Here is a 22,277-nt window from a genome sequence, read left to right as displayed (position 1 = left end):
TTAACATCTCAATTATCTCACACTTAATACTTCATGATTAACATGTTGTAACATTATTACACTTGTCCAATAGGTAAATATAAAGGGGTTCACATGGAATACATATTTTTAATAAAACACTCATGCAATGACTAGAAATACTTCTTCTATTCCCCCGCTTCTCTCTTTATTGGCATTGGATCAGTCGTTGTTTCCTCATGTACTCTCATATAACACACATGTTATACGATTATCATACAAACATAAATACCAACACAATACAACCAAGTAGGGGTGAGCTAACATGCAACATATCATTCATAAAATATGCATAAATATGTTACTACGCATATCAATAATCATATTATTATGCAATAATCATACTAGACTCAATCATCGCATCATTCTAGACTTGATCATCTAGATGAAAGGTTCATGCGAAATCACATAAGGTTGTACACTTGTGGAAACCTACACTGCTTTTTATAGAGACATTACCAATACATACATCATGTCACCCACAAAGTTAGCCCGTTTACACCTATGTCCAAAACTGGCACATAGACTAGGTGTAACACCCGTAACAGAATGTCACTAGTATATAATTTTTCTCAAAACATTTCCATAAAACATTCATTTTAGATAATAAAAAACTTTATTCGATTATAATGCGGAAGCAAAACCATAACTATAAATGTCGCTCATACAAAGTGAAAATATCGAAATGTCAGTTTTACATAAAAGTACCAAGTCTAAAAATTTTAAAACAATGAAAAATAAATAATCAACCCCAAACTTAACCGTCCCAACTCTCATCAGCTACTTCAAACTGGTCTTATATGAAACACCATCTATTTCGTACAAGTACGATCATCACATATGAAAACCATCACCACAAACATGCAAGGGTGACAAAGCAGAAATATTATAACATATAACAAAATATATTCATATTAAACACAAAAATATGATAAATCATAAAAACATATTTCATTAGAGCCTTAACATCATAGTCAAATCATCCACAAACCAATGTCGTTCCTTGCATTGCATCATCTTAACCTGCTCTTAATAGCAGATGATTTGAGTTGTCTTCCATCACAACTTTAGAGCTATCTCCTCAATTTCTTAAGGACTAACGAGTAAAAATACTGATACTACGTGCATCGGTGCACTATACTCAACACGAGTCGTGTAACACCCCATCTCAGAGTATCACATGCAATTTAAAACTTTTCACAAAATTTTTGAAATTACTTTTATATATATATATATATATATATATATATATATATTAACAAAACGTCTGATACCATAAAAAAATATGAAACTTCATACAACTGAGAAAATTTAATTAAAATTACAAATCAAACGAACAATAAAGTTCTCCAAATACATTTAAAACCCCAAATAAAGTTTCCCCACCATAAATCCTCTCTTTATATCGTTTCATCTTCATTTGTAATAACATCTGCTCTCGTATAATATCACACATTATACGATCATTGCATTCATAAGCATAAACACAACAATAGGGTAAGCTAACCGAAACAAGAAGGATACATCATCCACAGTTTTACTAATATCACAAGTGTAACAATCAGTCCAACTCATACATCTTAAACATACTCAAGAACAAGTCATTGCATTGATATCAAACAATACTTCTCAAGTCCAAATCATCATTCCACTTACTAGAAACATTACAATGTATTATCATCCTGTCTACTTATCAAATTAGAATAGTTAATGATCCTTATGTCTGCTTGCCAAAGTAGTACAAAAGGGTGATATTGTCTACTTACCAAAGTAGCACAACAAAGGTGATATTGTTTACTTACCAAAGTAGCACAACAAGGTGATATTTTCTACTAGCAAAGTAGCACAACAAAGAGATATTATCTACTTACCAAAGTACCATAGCATGGGACACTCCACCTACTTACCAAAGCAGTGCAGTTTATGTCAAACTAACATCTCATCCTCCCACCTACTCACCAAAGTAGTGTCCAACCCTGAACCTCTCCCCTTCCTGACTTACCAAAGTTGTAGGAAAATAAATAAATAAAATTTGGATTTATAATTATTGCAAGAATGCCTATACTACACTGACTTACCATCAACAGATTTACAATCCATGATTTAACTCAAATAATGATTACAACTTAGTCATCTTCAATATAATTTAATTTCTAATATAGAATATCTCATATAACTCATCTTCCAATTCTTAAAATACAACTACACATACAATTCAAGAATATAATTACTCAAGATGCCACCCAATACAAATATATTTACTATTGCGTGGAAATACTACTCTTTACATAAATCATTAATTAAATATCTGAAGTAATCAAACTAATTAACAACATGTTTAAAACCTATGGTAAAATTTTCAGTCCGATCCAACAGTTAATAAGGCGGAATCCTTAACTTTTGTATAAATGATCCAAAAATAGAAATTAAGCAATATTGAGATCCTTGAGAAGATACGAACCTAATATCTCCAAATCTATACCTCCGACTAAAAATCTAAACCGTTAAAGTAAATAACTATGTGTTAGGAACAACATATTAAAATTTCAGGTTAATATAACGGTTAACTAGGTAGATATTGAAGTTTTATCGAGGTAACTTAAGAATAGAAATTTAAGTGGTTTTCGACTCTACTCAAAATGTGGAATGAATTCCTCTAAGCACAAACATCTAATTATAAATCTGAACGGTCAAGATGACTTAATATGTCTTTTGAACAACATATTAAAATTTAGAGTCAATCTAACAGTAAATGAAATAAAATTTGAAGTTTTTACCAAGATAACTTAAGAACAAAAATATAGTGTTCATCAGATTTCTCAAAATGGCGAAATTAATTTCTCATAACATAGACTACCAATTACAAATCCGATCGATCAAAGTGTAGTAATATATATTAGAAATCACATATCCAACTTTCAAGTTGATCTAACAGTCAAATAGGTTAGAATCTATATTTTACTGAGAGCACTTAGTAACATAATTATAGTGATAATTTATTTACTCCAACATGTAGGATTTATTTCTCCATGTAAAGACTTTTAATTAATGATCTGAACAGTCAAAGGGAAGAAAGAGGTATTAGAACTCATATATTAAAATTGTAGCTAAATCCAACGGTAAACAAAGTTAAAAGGAAGGTTTTACCACGATAACTCGAAAATAATAAAATCATAATCATGAACACTAAATTTACACAAGTGAATAGATAGCTACCATTACCAAAATTTTAATAGTTCATAGCTCATATTCATGATCATAAAATATATATATATATATATATATATATATATATATATATATATATATATATATATATATATATATATATATATATATAAGAAAGGTTTAGTTCCCTACCTCTTTTGCAGTCAAAATTTCCAACTCTTGGTGCTTTAAATCTCAAGCTTCCTCCTTTGCTTACCATCATTCTTTTACACTTCCAGAAAACAACTCTCCCCACTTCCCCCTCTCTCCCATTGATAAGGTTTTATAATCATTCCTAGCTTTATATGTATAATAAAAGGAAAGGGCCACATACCCAAAATTGATATGCATGATTTATGGATGTCTCCTTGATTTTATTGGGTATTGTATCTTTGCTTACTAAAACTTAATGTGCTACCACAAAGAGAAGGTCCCATGGTTGAATGAAAAGAAAAGGTGTATGTTATGTGGATGGGTGGAGAGAATTTACGTTTAAGATATAGAATAATGTTTTGTTTCACTTAATAATATAAGAAAAGCTATGTGCCACCAAATTTTTAAGATACCCCACGGTGGAAAAAAATGATAAAGGATATAAACTCTATGCATTCAAAATAAAAGGTCACATTTACAATAATTTATATAGTTAAAATAGAGGTTGTATTATGAGTATATTTTAGAGTGTATTTTTGGATTTAATATTATATACATACATACCTCATCATTTAATAAGATAATAAAACATATCTTTTAGTACTCACAAATATCAAAAAGAAAATATGCACCATGATTAATTATTCAATACCACAAAGTATAACAAATAAACTACAAAATATAAAAATTAAAATAGAAAATATTTTTTTCTACAGGTCTCACAAGCTGAAGCCTTTGGGCGAGACATCCAACCCTTTCAAGTTCTCATGCAGGAGGAAGGGTGACACACAAATCTTTATGTCTACTTGAGACCCAATATCCTTAACGTAGCATAGTACGAAAAGCTCACACAGCCGACAACAAATCAAGGAAAGAAAATAGTTTATGTTCATGCGATAATAGCATACACATTCTCAATAATATTCATTGAACAAACCTCCATCAAGCTCAAACCTCATTACTTTTACTCTTATTATTATTAAATCAAAATTGAATACCAACTTCCATTACAAAAAGGCTTTTAGTACACACTGCTTAATCCGCCAACATTCATCAAAACACTCTAAACATATATCATTATAAACGCTACTAATACGCGTCCCATTCATTTTATCACGTTAAATCATAAGACAAGCACAACAGGGCACCTACTCGTCCCTTAATGAAAACTAAGAGGGTTATGGTAATTTTGCACTCATACTCACCTTCCACAAGGCTAATGTCGTGGCCCACCAACCCAAGAACGGGATAATGAGAGGGTGTTTCACCCTGCACCTCCAACCTTTTCATTTTGCACCTTCAATTACCCTTTAATTAATGATGTGGTTATCATTAATTAATTGTGTCATTAAGGAATTTTGTGCATTGAATGAAGCATTGAAACCCTACACCTCATTTCCCTTATTACGAAACATGCACCTCATTTGATTTTATCTATTAAAAGACCCTCACCCCATTTTTACCCCTTTTGAATTTGTTCATCTCTTCTCTTTCCTTAAGTGTTTCTCTTCATTCCATTTCATTTGTTTCAATCGAATGAGTGTGTTTCTCTCTACTCCATATTATTTGTTCTCCTCCTAAGTGTGGTCTTTAGAGTTAAGAGAGATTTGAGAGGGATTTTTGTTGAGGCAACTTAGGGTGTTAGGTGGTGCTTCTAGCCAGTTGAGCTTGGAGGTGATGCTTCCAGGTAGGTTGTAAGATCCTTGAAAATATTTGTAAGTTAAAATACTAGATAAAAAAAAAATGAATAGTAAATTGTGAATAGTAAAAAGTGAATAGTAAAAAGTGAATAGTAAAACGTGAATAGTAAAAAAAAAAAAAAAAAAAAATATTTTTGGAAAGGATAAGTGTTCCACGTAGCTTTGAGATCAGAATTTATCAAATTGCAAATAAAAAATTATTTTTGTAATAGTAAAATGAATAAAAAAATGAATAGTTAAAATGAATAGTAAAAATGAATAGTAAATTTTTTTGCTATAAATAGCCAAGGGGGGAGGCTGAAAATTTACACCAAAGAACTTAGAAAATTTTTGAGAGAAAAGAGTTGAAAGAATTTCAAATTTTGCAAAAGGGGATATTCTGGAAGTTTTCAGAGGGCGAGGAAATTAAGTCTGTAATAGAGGTAAGGGGAGCTAACTTTGAGTATTTCCTTTTGTATTATCTTGAGTCTTGAATATGCTATATTTTGCTTTTTCTGATCTTATATCTTGAATATGGAGTATTTTGTTTCTGTATGATCTTAAATTTTAAATGAGAGTATGCTTTTGTGTTGATATCCAAGTGTGATAGTTGTAAAATGTAATGTTGATTATGTTATACCACTTGTATGTTATTAGTTGTTTATTTTGTATTTTGGAAGGATTAGAAATTGTCTAACCGGCTCTGCCAGATTCAATTTCTTGTTTCCCCAAACATTCTATTGTTTTCCTTATTTATTTTTATTGTATTTTGGAAGGATTAGAAATTGTCTAACCGGCTCTGCCAGATTCAATTTCTTGTTTCCCCAAACATTCTATTGTTTTCCTTATTTATTTTTATTGTATTTTGGAAGGATTAGAAATTGTCTAACCGACTCTGCCAGATTCAATTTCTTGTTTCCCCAAACTTTCTATTGCTTCAGTTATTTATTTTATTGCACTTTTGGAAGGATTAGAAGTTGTCTAACCGGCTCTGCCAGATTCAGCTTCTTGTTTCCCCAAACTATTTATTGCTTTACTTATTTATTTTATTGCATTTTTGGAAGGATTAGAAGTTGTCTAACCGGCTCTGCCAGATTCAACTTCTTATTTCCCCAGACATGTGTTGCTCTTGTTACTTAATTATATTGTATTTTTGGATGGATTAGAAGTTGTCTAACCGGCTCTGCCAGATTCAACTTCTTGTTTCCCATGAATTTTTATATTAAGATTATTCTTATGATTGTCAAATATTGTATTCTTCTATGACCATTTATAATAATATCTTATTATGGTTAGTTGTTTATAATTATCTTGTATGAATTCTATCATGAATGAGTTTCTTGGCTGAAATTGATCTTGTTGGAAGGTCTGGAGTAAGGATTCTGTAATAACTTGGAAATGAGTATTAAATAGATGTAGTGATACTATTTGAGGTTGTTGTAAGAGGAAGTAAAAATATTAAAATTAGGCATTTTAGATTTAGAGCATAAGAGAACAAGGTAGATAATTTAAGTAAATAAATTGTTAATTATTGAAGGCCTCCCTTTGTTGGTAGGATAGAGGAACCTTAAAAACCTGAGTTGGCACATCCCTGATCATAGAGCAGCCCTGGCCTGGTCCAGTCAGTTGTGACTAGTCATATGTGTTGGCGTCGAAGGTGAGTTTGATGCGTTCAGACATCTGGGTCCTCTCCGGTGACCAATTGGGGTAAAGAAAGATCTCTAATAGGATGAAATTAAAATAAAATAAGTTAATTGGAGATGTATAAAGTTATCATGGTAAAAACTTCATATATATTTTATTTATCGTTACATTGAGCTCAGACTTTAATACGTAGTGGCTAAGATATGATGAAATGTTTTGGATGATCTATGAATCTTTGATTGGTGAAAATATGTTGAGTTATACTCGTTATGGTCAAAAATGAGTTTATAATATGAATTATGATAGCTGGCGATATGTTTAATTTATTGACACCAAAATAAGTTATTGTCAAATTATGATTAGAGAATGAACATGATTGAGTTATGTGGAGAAGAGGTTATGAATTGTTGATTTGATGAAATGTTGGAGTGGATATAAGAAATTATTGCTTATGAAATGATGTTTCCTACGGGAAGTAATATGTTCGGTTATACCATGAGAGCTTGGTATGAGCAAAGTAACACCTGAGGTTAATGAAAGCAGGCAGCAAGTGGTCTGACCATAAGGCTTTGACATAAATATGTGGTTCATAAGTTTTATAGAAGCAGGCAGAGAGCGGTCTGACCATAAGGCTTCAGAGAGTAAGACATAGTATACAGGTGAGGCTTAAGGAAGCAGGCAGAGAGCGGTCTGACCATAAGGCTTCGTGAGTAAGCATAATATAAATTGTAAGGTTTATGAAATTGAGGAAGATGATTTTGATAATGATGAATTAATGACATCGGGGTAATGATATTTGAGTAATTGTAGAAATAAATGATTGAACTATTCTTATTACAAGTTTAATGATTGATTTGATATGGTTGGCTTACCCTTATTTGTTTGTGCTATGATCATATAACTCATGTTATATGTGATTAGATAATGTTGCAGATGTGGTTGAAAAAGCTTAGAGATGAGAGAGATGCGGGGAAAACCTTTCAGGGATTTTTGTAAAAAGAATAAATTTGTATTGAGAAGATTATGTTGTGTAAAATTTAAAAGTTGAAATGTCAACGGTGAAGACTATATTGTTTAAAGTTTGTAAGTTTGGTATTGTACTTTGGAGTAATTGAAATAAAGTTTGATTGTTTATATGAGGTATCAAATTAATTTAGTCTCTACTATCAGTAATACCCTTTAAATTATTTGGGTGTTACATTATGGTATCAGAGCAATGGTTTTCGAAAGTATTTTGGGACTATGGGGAGTGAAATTATTATTCTTAGTAAAACTATTAATTGTTATGATGAAAATGACTATTGGAGGAAATTGATATCATATGCTAAATTGTATTGTTATCTTTTTGAAGAAATCATTTAAACTCGACAAAGATGCAGCAACAACAAGTTGATCAAGTACCTCAAAATCATTCTAGCTTGAATGACTTCTTAAGGCATGATCCAACTAAATTTAATGGGGAGGCTACTCCTGATGAGGCTGACTCTTGGCTAAGGCAGAACGAGAAGATTTTTCGGGTAATAACTTGCTCAGAAGAACAAAAATTAACTTATGCATCATTTCTTTTGGTCGGGGAGGCTGAATATTGGTGGGAAAGTATGCAACAGTTGATGACGGTTCGTGGTGAGGCTGTGAATTGGGAGAACTTTAAGATAAGGTTCTTGGAAAAATATTTTCCAAACAGTGCAAAATTTGCAAGGGAGGCGGAGTTTCTGACCTTACAACAAAGGAGGTTATCAGTACAAGAGTACGTAGTAAAATTTAATTATCTCTCGAGGTTTTATACTCAGAATATCACAGAAGAATGGAGATGTCGAAAATTCGAGGGAGGACTAAGGCATGAACTGAAGAAGGTACTTATGCCATTGGAAATACAAGAGTTTCCAGCATTGGTAGAAAAAGCCAGAATGATAGAATTATTGGAGTTTGATCCAAGTAGAGTTTCCAGACTTGCCAAGGGAGAATCTTCAATGAAATTCAACAAAAAACCTTATGAAAAACCACAATTATCATATCGAGGAACAGTGAAGTGTTTTGAGTGTGGAGGGGCACATTTCAGACGTGACTGCCCTAAACTTATTGGGGAAAAAGTTGAAGGGAAGAGATGTTTCATCTGCAATGATCCGGGACACTTTGCTAATGTTTGTCCAAAGAAAAAGAAGGTGGGAGAACCACAACAACAAGATTCTGCTGAAGTAAAGCCCCGGGCAACAGGAAGAGTATTCGCAATGTCTGCAGAAGAGGCTACTAAGCCAGGTACATTAATCTTACACACCTGTATGTTGTTAGGAGAATGCGTATATGTTTTGTTTGACTCTGGAGCCACACACTCCTTTATATCCCTAGCATGTTTAGAAAGACTCGGATTACCGATGCTTGATCTAGGGTGTGAATTAGTAGTTTCTACACCAGCATCGGGACCAGTTACGACCAGTTCAATCTGTGTCGGATACCCGATCCAAATTGCAGGACGCAAGTTCAAAGTGAACTTGATCTGCTTACCCCTTCAAAATCTAGACATTATTTTGGGAATGGATTGGTTGACTGCCAATCACGTTCTTATTGATTGTGGGAAACAAAAGATAGAGTTTCTAAATTTGAACGATTTAGAACTAACCTCAACTCGAGTAGTTGCGAAGGATATCAAAGATGGAGCTACCTGCTATGTGGTGTTAGCTCAGGAGAAAAGAGAGAATACTGAAGAACAAATCATCGGAATACCTGTGGTAGAAGAATATGTTGATGTTTTTCCATAACAAGTACCAGGTTTACCACCTAGTCAAGAGATCGATTTCACAATAGATCTAATGCCCGGAGCTGGCCCAGTTTCTATGGCTCCATACAGAATGGCTCCTGCCGAACTAGTAGAGTTGAAAAAGCAAATCAAAGACCTGCTGGAGAAGAAGTTTATCCGTCCAAGTGTGTCTCCATGGGGAGCTCCTGTATTGCTGGTGAAGAAGAAGGATGGAAGTTCAAGGTTGTGCGTGGATTATCGACAGCTGAACAAGGTTACAATAAAGAACAAATATCCTTTGCCAAGAATCGATGATCTATTAGATCAGTTGAGAGGAGCAGAGGTGTTTTCAAAAATTGATCTCAGATCTGGGTACCATCAGATTCTGGTCAAGACGGAAGATGTGCAAAAGACGGCTTTCAGATCTCGCTACGGACACTTTGAGTACGTGGTAATGCCGTTTGGCGTGACGAATGCTCCTGCGATTTTTATGGACTACATGAACAGAATATTTCGGTCATGTTTAGATAAGTTCGTGGTAGTATTTATAGACGATATTCTTATCTATTCAGAGAATAAGGAAAAGCATGCAGAACACTTGAGGGTGGCGTTGGAAATTTTAAGAAAACATCAACTGTATGGGAAACTGTCAAAGTGTGAGTTCTGGATAGAGAAAGTACAATTTTTGGGTCATGTGATTTCTGCTCAAGGAATCTCAGTGGATCCAGCAAAGGTGGAAGCTGTGCTAAAGTGGGAGCGGCCGAAAACTGTAACTGAAGTACGAAGTTTTGTAGGATTAGCCAGTTATTACCGACGTTTTGTTGAAGGGTTTTCCAAGATTGTAGGTCCTCTAACTCAGTTAACTCGTAAAGATCAACCATTTCTGTGGACTGACAAGTGCGAAGCCAGTTTTGAGGATATGAAGCAACGACTAACGTCAGCACCAGTATTAATCATTCCAGACTCTAGCAAATCTTTTGAGGTGTACTGCGATGCGTCATATCAAGGATTGGGGTGCGTCCTAATGCAAGGAAGGAGACCTGTAGCTTATGCATCTAGGCAGCTAAAGGCGCATGAGAAGAACTACCCAACGCATGACATAGAACTTGCAGCAGTAGTATTTGCATTAAAGACATGGAGACACTACCTCTATGGGGCAAGTTTCCAAGTTTTTAGTGACCATAAGAGTCTAAAGTATTTGTTCGATCAAAAGGAGCTGAACATGCGACAAAGAAGATGGATGGAATATATGAAGGACTATGATTTCGAGCTTTTATATCACCCAGGAAAAGCCAATGTGGTGGCAGATGCATTGAGTAGGAGACAAGCTCAAATAACAACAATGATGGTGAAGGAATTAGAACTGTTAGAAAAGTTACGTGATATGAACTTGGGGTTGCAGTTAACCCCAGATCATATATGGTGTGGTCATTTAGTAATCACTAGTGACTTCTTAGAACAAGTGAAGGTTGAGCAGTCGATGGATCAAGAGTTGCAGCAAAAGATCAGGTTGTTGGACACCGATCAAACTAAGGACTTCGTTCTAAGTAAAGATGGCATCCTTCGATTTAAGAACAGAGTGTGTATACCTGCAAAGAGTGAATTAAAACATTTAATTTTAGACGAAGGCCATAAAAGTCGTCTTAGCATACATCCAGGTATGACTAAGATGTATAAGGACCTGAAAGAGTCATTTTGGTGGAATGGAATGAAGAGGGATGTGGCCGAGTTTGTAGCAGCCTGCTTGGTGTGTCAGAAGGCAAAAGTGGAGCATCAAAAACCGGGAGGGATGTTACGGCAGTTAGACATTCCTCAATGGAAGTGGGACAGTATCTCGATGGACTTTGTAACACATTTACCAAAATCATCAAAAGGTCACGATTCTATCTGGGTTATCGTTGATAGACTAACCAAGAGCGCTCACTTTTTGCCCATTAATCAACGTATGTCTCTAGAAAAGCTGACGGAGTTATACATCAGGGAAGTAGTGAGGTTGCATGGAATACCTACAAGCATTGTGTCAGACAGAGATCCAAGGTTTACTTCAAGGTTTTGGCAGACGCTACAGAAGGCTCTGGGAACGCAGTTGAGGATGAGTTCGGCTTATCACCCTCAGACTGATGGTCAAACAGAAAGGACTATTCAGTCTTTGGAGGATTTGCTAAGGACTTGTGTATTAGATCATCTTGGAAGTTGGAATGAGATACTACCATTAGTAGAATTTACTTACAACAACAGTTATCATTCCAGTATTGGTATGCCACCATATGAAGCTTTATATGGAAGAAGATGTAGAACCCCGTTGTGTTGGTTTCAAGATGGGGAAGCACTAACAGTGGGACCCGAGCTATTACAGCGAACCACAGAAAAAATAAAATTAATCCAAGATCGGATGAAAGCAACTCAAAGTAGACAAAAGTCATATGCCGACAAAAGAAGAAGACCGTTAGAATTTGAAGAAGGAGATCATGTATTCTTACGAGTAACACCAACTACAGGAGTCGGGAGAGCTATCAAGATGAGGAAACTGACACCAAAATTTCTCGGACCGTATCAAATTCTCAAAAAGATTGGGCCAGTGGCTTATGAGGTAGCATTACCACCTGGATTGGCAAATTTGCATAACGTTTTTCATGTATCCCAACTGAGGAAGTATATTCCAGATCCAAAGCATGTGTTAGAAGTTGATGAAATTCAGGTCAAGGAAAATTTAACAATGGAAGTTGGACCAGTGCGTATACTAGATGTTCAAATGAAAAAGCTAAGAGGGAAAGATATTCGCACAGTAAAAGTACTTTGGAATGAAGACACACAGGAAATGACTTGGGAATTGGAAGAATTTATGATAAAGGAATATCCATATCTCTTTTGTAAGTAATCTTTTGTTAGATAGTCTTTGTTTAAATAAATAATTTTCGAGGGCGAAAATAATTGTTGTTGGGGAGATTGTAAGATCCTTGAAAATATTTGTAAGTTAAAATACTAGATAAAAAAAAAATGAATAGTAAAAAGTGAATAGTAAAAAGTGAATAGTAAAACGTGAATAGTAAAAAAAAAAAAAAAAAAATATTTTTGGAAAGGATAAGTGTTCCACGTAGCTTTGAGATCAGAATTTATCAAATTGCAAATAAAAAATTATTTTTGTAATAGTAAAATGAATAAAAAAATGAATAGTTAAAATGAATAGTAAAAATGAATAGTAAACTTTTTTGCTATAAATAGCCAAGGGGGGAGGCTGAAAATTTACACCAAAGAACTTAGAAAATTTTTGAGAGAAAAGAGTTGAAAGAATTTCAAATTTTGCAAAAGGGGATATTCTGGAAGTTTTCAGAGGGCGAGGAAATTAAGTCTGTAATAGAGGTAAGGGGAGCTAACTTTGAGTATTTCCTTTTGTATTATCTTGAGTCTTGAATATGCTATATTTTGCTTTTTCTGATCTTATATCTTGAATATGGAGTATTTTGTTTCTGTATGATCTTAAATTTTAAATGAGAGTATGCTTTTGTGTTGATATCCAAGTGTGATAGTTGTAAAATGTAATGTTGATTATGTTATACCACTTGTATGTTATTAGTTGTTTATTTTGTATTTTGGAAGGATTAGAAATTGTCTAACCGGCTCTGCCAGATTCAATTTCTTGTTTCCCCAAACATTCTATTGTTTTCCTTATTTATTTTTATTGTATTTTGGAAGGATTAGAAATTGTCTAACCGGCTCTGCCAGATTCAATTTCTTGTTTCCCCAAACATTCTATTGTTTTCCTTATTTATTTTTATTGTATTTTGGAAGGATTAGAAATTGTCTAACCGACTCTGCCAGATTCAATTTCTTGTTTCCCCAAACTTTCTATTGCTTCAGTTATTTATTTTATTGCACTTTTGGAAGGATTAGAAGTTGTCTAACCGGCTCTGCCAGATTCAGCTTCTTGTTTCCCCAAACTATTTATTGCTTTACTTATTTATTTTATTGCATTTTTGGAAGGATTAGAAGTTGTCTAACCGGCTCTGCCAGATTCAACTTCTTATTTCCCCAGACATGTGTTGCTCTTGTTACTTAATTATATTGTATTTTTGGATGGATTAGAAGTTGTCTAACCGGCTCTGCCAGATTCAACTTCTTGTTTCCCATGAATTTTTATATTAAGATTATTCTTATGATTGTCAAATATTGTATTCTTCTATGACCATTTATAATAATATCTTATTATGGTTAGTTGTTTATAATTATCTTGTATGAATTCTATCATGAATGAGTTTCTTGGCTGAAATTGATCTTGTTGGAAGGTCTGGAGTAAGGATTCTGTAATAACTTGGAAATGAGTATTAAATAGATGTAGTGATACTATTTGAGGTTGTTGTAAGAGGAAGTAAAAATATTAAAATTAGGCATTTTAGATTTAGAGCATAAGAGAACAAGGTAGATAATTTAAGTAAATAAATTGTTAATTATTGAAGGCCTCCCTTTGTTGGTAGGATAGAGGAACCTTAAAAACCTGAGTTGGCACATCCCTGATCATAGAGCAGCCCTGGCCTGGTCCAGTCAGTTGTGACTAGTCATATGTGTTGGCGTCGAAGGTGAGTTTGATGCGTTCAGACATCTGGGTCCTCTCCGGTGACCAATTGGGGTAAAGAAAGATCTCTAATAGGATGAAATTAAAATAAAATAAGTTAATTGGAGATGTATAAAGTTATCATGGTAAAAACTTCATATATATTTTATTTATCGTTACATTGAGCTCAGACTTTAATACGTAGTGGCTAAGATATGATGAAATGTTTTGGATGATCTATGAATCTTTGATTGGTGAAAATATGTTGAGTTATACTCGTTATGGTCAAAAATGAGTTTATAATATGAATTATGATAGCTGGCGATATGTTTAATTTATTGACACCAAAATAAGTTATTGTCAAATTATGATTAGAGAATGAACATGATTGAGTTATGTGGAGAAGAGGTTATGAATTGTTGATTTGATGAAATGTTGGAGTGGATATAAGAAATTATTGCTTATGAAATGATGTTTCCTACGGAAAGTAATATGTTCGGTTATACCATGAGAGCTTGGTATGAGCAAAGTAACACCTGAGGTTAATGAAAGCAGGCAGCAAGTGGTCTGACCATAAGGCTTTGACATAAATATGTGGTTCATAAGTTTTATAGAAGCAGGCAGAGAGCGGTCTGACCATAAGGCTTCAGAGAGTAAGACATAGTATACAGGTGAGGCTTAAGGAAGCAGGCAGAGAGCGGTCTGACCATAAGGCTTCGTGAGTAAGCATAATATAAATTGTAAGGTTTATGAAATTGAGGAAGATGATTTTGATAATGATGAATTAATGACATCGGGGTAATGATATTTGAGTAATTGTAGAAATAAATGATTGAACTATTCTTATTACAAGTTTAATGATTGATTTGATATGGTTGGCTTACCCTTATTTGTTTGTGCTATGATCATATAACTCATGTTATATGTGATTAGATAATGTTGCAGATGTGGTTGAAAAAGCTTAGAGATGAGAGAGATGCGGGGAAAACCTTTCAGGGATTTTTGTAAAAAGAATAAATTTGTATTGAGAAGATTATGTTGTGTAAAATTTAAAAGTTGAAATGTCAACGGTGAAGACTATATTGTTTAAAGTTTGTAAGTTTGGTATTGTACTTTGGAGTAATTGAAATAAAGTTTGATTGTTTATATGAGGTATCAAATTAATTTAGTCTCTACTATCAGTAATACCCTTTAAATTATTTGGGTGTTACATAGGTCGTGGTGTTGGTGTTACTGGTTGGCATAGGTAGTGGTAGTGTTGTTCATGGTTGACATAGCTAGTGGTGGTTGTTGCTGCTATAATATGTTTCCAGGTGCATGATACAAGATATAAAACATTTAAAATACGAATCGGATATGGAAATTTGAAAATTACAACATTAGATGCCGACATTCAATGTAGGAAGAATCAGATGTCGACATTCGATGTTGTAATTTTTAGATGTCTATATCTGATTTATGTTTAAATGTTTTTGTAAAATCTTTCATTATATTAGTTTTTTAATTATTGTATTAGTTTATAATTTTTTTAATTTTGTATGAATTTTTATTAATTTATAAATGTTTAATTAGATAATTTATGATGTAAACATTTTTTGAGATATTGTTTATTTTAAAGCAAGAGCGTTTAACAAGTCTTGACATAGTCTTGTTTAATTCATGTTTTTGGTTTAATCTTTTTGGGGTGTTTTTGTCATATACATAGTCTTGACACTTTTTCTGTTTTCTCGAGAGTTCACCTGAATACCCCTTGGGTACAATATAGCTTTTGCGTTTAGCGTAACTCTTTTTCAAACGTTTTTTACTTACTGGTCATTTATCATTGCGTTTGAGTGTTTTGACTTAGGTGTTTTTCTATTTTCTATAATCCTAAGTGTTTTCCTAAGGCTTTTAAATTGTTGGGGATAATTCTAATATTTTGTTTGTGTCAAACTTCTTAGGAGGTCATCTACAGACTTTTATTCCTAGTGGATTGATTATGTTAGACATGTTGTTTGGACACTTGTTCTTTCAAACTCAGGGTTCCTGTCTTAGCGTTTAGTGTTTGGTTCATTCTACTGTCATAACCAAAACGGTTGTTTCATGTTGTTGCTTTGTTTCAACTTCAAAACTAACACTACTTCGTTTCATATTGTTTGATTAAACATAAAAACTGAGGGTTCTATAGACGAGCTTGTCTTGTCTCGACACATAGTCTTTCTGTTTCTCGTCCACTTCTTTTTTCACACCTCTCTCTACATGTTCCTTCCCTTCCCCACCTTCTCTTCCTCCTCATCGTTCCATCTCCTCCTCCTTCACTCCCATCATCATATTGTTCCATTGTTCTAATATGATCTGATGTGGACTAAGGAGCTAACTCGTCCTATGTCGGGCGCTGATGTCCTTTCTCTCCTTCCCTTTTGATGTTTATCAAACAAGGGCGAGAAACAAATATTACATGTGTCAACATCTAGGAGCATGTACTAAGGGGAATTACACCAGAAGATAAGATAAAATAGGATAACACATAATTAAGGAGAGTCTCCAGATTCTTAGAAGTTCATTTTACGAGTTCATCTTTGCATTAATGTAATATGTTTATGTGCTTAAATACAAGTCTTTTAATTACCAATTTTTGTCTTTGTGTATTTTGATTCAGTCCTTTAATATGTTTCTATATACTTCGATTGTGACCATTAACCCGCATGCAAAAGATAAAATAATAGATGTAATAAAACTTGCAAAACACTAAACATATAAAATAGTAAATTTGTGTTGAACTAAGAAAAAGCATATCATTTAGATGTGTATTTGTTAAACGTCAAAAAGGGGAAGATTGTTAAGACAAAATCGTCTACAAGACTCATATGTCTAAACACTATCATGTTTTGAAGTTTAATCAAATAACATTAAACTAGACAAGAATATGAAAATACCTAAACCAGAAGAATAGGATAGGTAGAAACATAAATGCTAGAAACAAGATGCCCAAATCATTCATCAACATAGAAAAACCTTAGAAAAATACTTAGGAAAACAATTAGGTTAAAGCTTCCAAACTCAACGCTAAACAACTTATACGTTAAAGCTTCTAAGAGAGTTATGCTAAATGCGTAAGTAATCTTGTACCCAATGGTAATCAGCTGAACTCTCAAGAAGAAAAAAGGTGTCAAGACAATGCCTTTGACCAAACCCTCTAAAAGCCTTAAACAAAGATCGAAAACTTATAAAAGAAGAAACATGCTAAACACTCAAGCTCTAAAAAGTCAATATTCCAATAAGCATTTACAACAAACTAGATGATACCATGAGCTAAAATCTTTACTTCGTCTAACGATAAAGTTCTTACTCAACGAATGATATATTAAGGAAACGCTTAAATGATAAATGTTACCTCAACGATAGGAAATGTAAAAGGCATTTTTTTTGTATAAAATAAGCATTAAATGTCATTAAATGCTTAATGTTCAAAAACAATAAAAGTAATAAGAGATAAGACATATTTGGTACATGCACAATCTATTCTATTATATGTAGATAACCTACTACACACATCCACATGCTTTATTTGAAATATATCAAAAGTGGGTGTTAGAGACAAAGAAGACATTCACGGAATGTTCTCTTCATAAGAAGAAGTGTTTGAAAGATAGTACAACCTACTTCGAGCAAAGTACTGAAAAACAAAATATGCTCTGACAAATTGACTTTAACCAATGATTACTTCACACACAAGAGAGAGAAGACACAAGAATCAAGGCTAAGAGTTCAAACTAACGGATACCTTTTGAAAAAGCCTTTAAATAGAAGATCATTCAAAGGAAGAATCAAAAGGATAGCTTACAACAAAAATATCAATCCTACGAAAAGTATTTAGAAGAGAAGCATATAGATGCTCAAGCAAAAAGAGAATATCTGAGAAGAGAAAAAGAGAAAAGTCAAACAATTCTCTCAAGCTTCATTGTAATATTTTGCTTACTTTTTTAAGAAAAGATAAAAGAGAGAAACACCCACTGAGTGTATAGATTGTATTGTATCGAACACGTATCCTCATTGCGAGAGTAATTATCTAAACGACTTGTAAGCAATCAAGTGATTGCAATTCTAAAGAGAATTAAAATACTTGTTGTGAAACTTTAACGAGTTAAAGAAATCTAGGCAGCGTATCAGAGGATACTAGGATTGTCTATTACCAGGAGTGGTTTGAACAACTAGTCTAGGGTAACGGAAAGTTATTCGTTGACTAGGAATACCAGGAGTCATGAAGAATTATGCACAACCAAGAGCGGGTCAAACTCAACTAGGTAGCATATCAGGAGATACTAGGAGTGTCTAGGGATACCAGGAGAGGTGAGAATACTTAGTTATAGTCTTATCAAACATTATAGTCGAACCCTCTTTGGATAGAGGAGACTGAAATTACCTTTGTTTGAGTGAACCAGTATAAAAGTATATGTGCATTTATTGTTTAATTTTGTCTAAACGCTTCTCTTATTAAACATGCAGCATTTTAGTTTTAAATACAAGGGCTTTCCATACTAAATGATTATTCATTAAAAAGAAAGCTCTTACAAACACTGTAGTGAATATCCTATATAGCACAAAGAAAATAATTCATTGATTAAAATCATTTACAGAGTTGCCCGTTAAACAACTACTTGAAAAATCTTGTGCTCGACGAAAGTGCTATATAAGAACGATTGCGAAAAGCTTTTCTATTAACATTATTCAACACCCCCCGCCTTTAGTGTTTTTCAAGTACTTGACACTGAACATTATGTCAGATCAAGACACGGTGATATACAAAAGTAAACCTATCATTTGACAATAAGTAGTGTTGTTTGTGAGATCCAGAAATATTTACGATAAATATATTTTCTTCTTTCTCTAGTAGTGTACTAATGTGTTTAAGATGTGATTCTATTATTTTATTAAATTACCATGGTATCTAAATTTTTTTATACACTCGAAAATACCCATCCAATACAACCTATGATTTATAGAGTAGAAATATTTTTATTTTTGGTTTTGGTTAATGAAAATCGAAACTTATCCTTTCTCTCCTACATGATGTGAAATTTTCATCCTCTTCCCCACATATATAGTCATTTTCTCTTGTCCATTGTAGCTTCTTTTATTTCTTCATCTTTAAAGTGTTTTGTCCTTTTTTCTACACCATTGCATTATTTCCTCCTTTTCCCCACACATATAGTGTATTGTCTTTCATATCTTGACTTTTTTTATTCATATCAAGACTTTCCTTATGTAAACACAAATGAAATAAAAATTTCATAGGAATTTCAAGTGGAACTGCGGAAAACATTAAACTTAGATTAAGGTAGGCTTGTCTCTTTGTTTTAGAAACCTTTCAACACTAAGGCTGCTGATTTTCAAGAATAAAAATGTTGGTTCTTTACCTTAATAGAGAGAAAACCAAAAATGAAATAATAAGGAAAAACAAAAGAGAGAGAATTGATCTGAGATAGGAAGAAGTAAGCAAAAAGGTTGGACAAACTCTGTAGATCTAGAATTACCTTAGATCATGTAGAAGAGTTGGAACTGCTAATTTCTCGTAAAGGAGAACCAAGGAATCTAGGTATGGGGAACTAATCCTTTTATACATGATAATTGTACATTATATGCATGAATATAAGTTGTGAATATGTTGATTTTTTTTCTAACGGTAGTTATGTATCCACTTGTGTAAATTTTAGCTTTCTTGTCTATGATTTATTTATTTTCGAGCTACTTTGGTAAAACCTCTCTTTTCACTTTTGTTTACCGTTAGATTTAGCTAAAACTTTGATATATGAGTCCTAAGACCTATTGCTTCAGTTTGATCATTGAGATAATTAGTTAGAGGTTTGTACTTAGAGAAATAAATCATGCATGTTTGAATAAATTAAATACCACTTTATTTCTACTACTGAGTTCTCTTAGTAAAACCTAAATTCTCACCTATTTTATTGTTAGATCAACCTTAAATTTGGATATATGATTCCTATGATATATTACTACACTTTGACCGATCAGATTTTTAATTTGAAAAACTATGTTTAAAGTAATTAATTTCGCAATTTTGGGAAACCTGATGAACATTGTATTTTTATATATTCTTAAGTTACCTTGGTAAAAACTTTAATTTTCACTTCATTTACCATTAGATTGACCTTAACATTTGATATGTAGTTCATAAGGCATATTGATTCATCTTGATCGTTTGAATTTTTAATTAGATGTCTATGCTTAGAGGAATTCATATCGCATTTTGAGTAGAGTTGAAAATCACTCAAATTTTGTGCTTAAGTTACTTTAGTAAAATTTTGCTTTCTACCTAGTTAACCGTTACACTAATGATAACACTCTAGATTTACATATTTTTCCTTGTTAAAAATTATTTCTTAGATTTCTTTAGTTTTTAATTTCTTAGAATTAGGCTAGTTTTATGTTTTTCTCTTAATTCTTTAGTTTTATAAAATTCTAGTTAAAAATAGGTTTTTAGATGTAATTTTTAGATTTTGTTAATTAGTAGGAAAATAATAATTTTTTAGAAAATCTTTAATAAAAATCTTTCTTTTTAATTGTTAGATTTTTTTTCTTTTCTTTAATTTGGTATTAATTTTTTTTCCTTTGATGCAAATATGAAAAAGAGTGGGTTGCTGCCACTACATTGGGCTGTTGAAATTGGACAGATTTAATTAGGCTGATGTCAACATTGGACCTCTGATTGCAACTCTGGTGGGCCGCTGTTACTGATACATTAAGAATTTGGCTGCTGCATTTTGGGAATGAGCTGCTGGATTAAATTTGGGCTGCTATTTTGGGCCACTGATTTAACATTAAGCTGCTGCAAGTGAAATTGACGGCAGTGCTGACCTGCTACAATGGTGCTACAATTGGAAGACTGCTGCTGATTGGATAATTGGGCTGCCAATGCTGGTATGGGCTTAAGTGAAACAGTGAGTTTCAATGGAGGCAGCTTTTGGGGGTCATTGCAGAGCAGCTCATTTGAGAAAATAACATTCTCTCAAGAACATTCATTTAGAAGAGAGTAGAACCTTCGAGCTAGGGTAGAAGAAGAAGCTTGCGACTCTGACCGGACCTGACCGAAGAAGGTGATCGGAGGGCTGTGGAGCGAAATGAAGGCTAGCCGTCTGATCAGAGAGCTCGAAGCGTCACAACAAGGTTCCCCTCTCCTATTTTCTTTTTCCCCTTTCTCTTTTCGTTCTCCAACCCTATATAAAGGGGTTTTTCTGCATGTAAAATATATATCTGGAGAACACTTCTTCATACACTTTTGATATACACTTCTTCAAATTCTTCTCCATGATCACTTCGAATATACATGATTTTAAAATTATTTTCGATTTCTATCCTTTTAAAGAGTTTGTCAAAGGCATCATACGCTTCATCCTTGTGAGTCAGAAATAGGACCCATGTCTACCTAGAGAAATCGTCCACTACTATTAGTTCATAGTGTTTACCACTCATGGACACAGTTCTTGTAGGTCCAAATAAATCTATATGAAGCAGCTCTATAGGTCTTTTTGTTGAAACAATATTTTTAGTTTTAAAAGATTATTTGACATGTTTGTCTTTCATGTAAACACTACATAATTTTGTAACTATCACTTTTTAAAAAAGATTATATTTAATAGTTGTTTATATGAACTAAATAATTACCATAATTAATCTGTATAATTATCTTAATAACATGTCTTAACTCTAAACCTTCTTAAAGGTGATGATTTCAATCATAATAGGATGAAATGATATCAAACGTTCGAGATGATCTTGGAATGTAATATAGCCGCTATGCTTTCAGTCACACGTGAAGCGCTAATCTTAACCATATATATCATACTATACACAAACTTTAAATTTGCAAGATTTTCATGTAGAAAATTAAATTTATTAAATGAAATGAAATTGTCATATGTTTTAAAATGTTAATATTGCATGTAAGAGATATATAAATTTGTAGAACTCATGAAATTAATAAAATACTTATATTAATATCTTTGTATTGAAATTATTTTTTATATACAAGACTTTAAGTCTATATATATGTAATTTATAAGATATTCTAATTTAAGATAAAGCATCTATTCAGGGATATATATAAATAAGTTTTTTGTAAAGAAATTTAGAAGAAATAAATAAATAAATAAAGTTCTTTCATATATGTATTTTCTAAATTCTTATATATAACACTAACTTTACCTTATCAAAAATATTTTTTTCTCTTGTAAAATTGATTATTCTAAGTTTCGTTCAAACGTACCTAAACTTCCATGCATGCCCTTCGTGTGTA

Source organism: Vigna umbellata, chromosome 1 (genome assembly GCF_029865625.1).
Source record: "Vigna umbellata cultivar VRB3 chromosome 1, Vumbellata_1.0, whole genome shotgun sequence".
Classification (NCBI taxonomy): domain Eukaryota; kingdom Viridiplantae; phylum Streptophyta; class Magnoliopsida; order Fabales; family Fabaceae; genus Vigna; species Vigna umbellata.
This window is presented reverse-complemented; position numbering follows the sequence as displayed.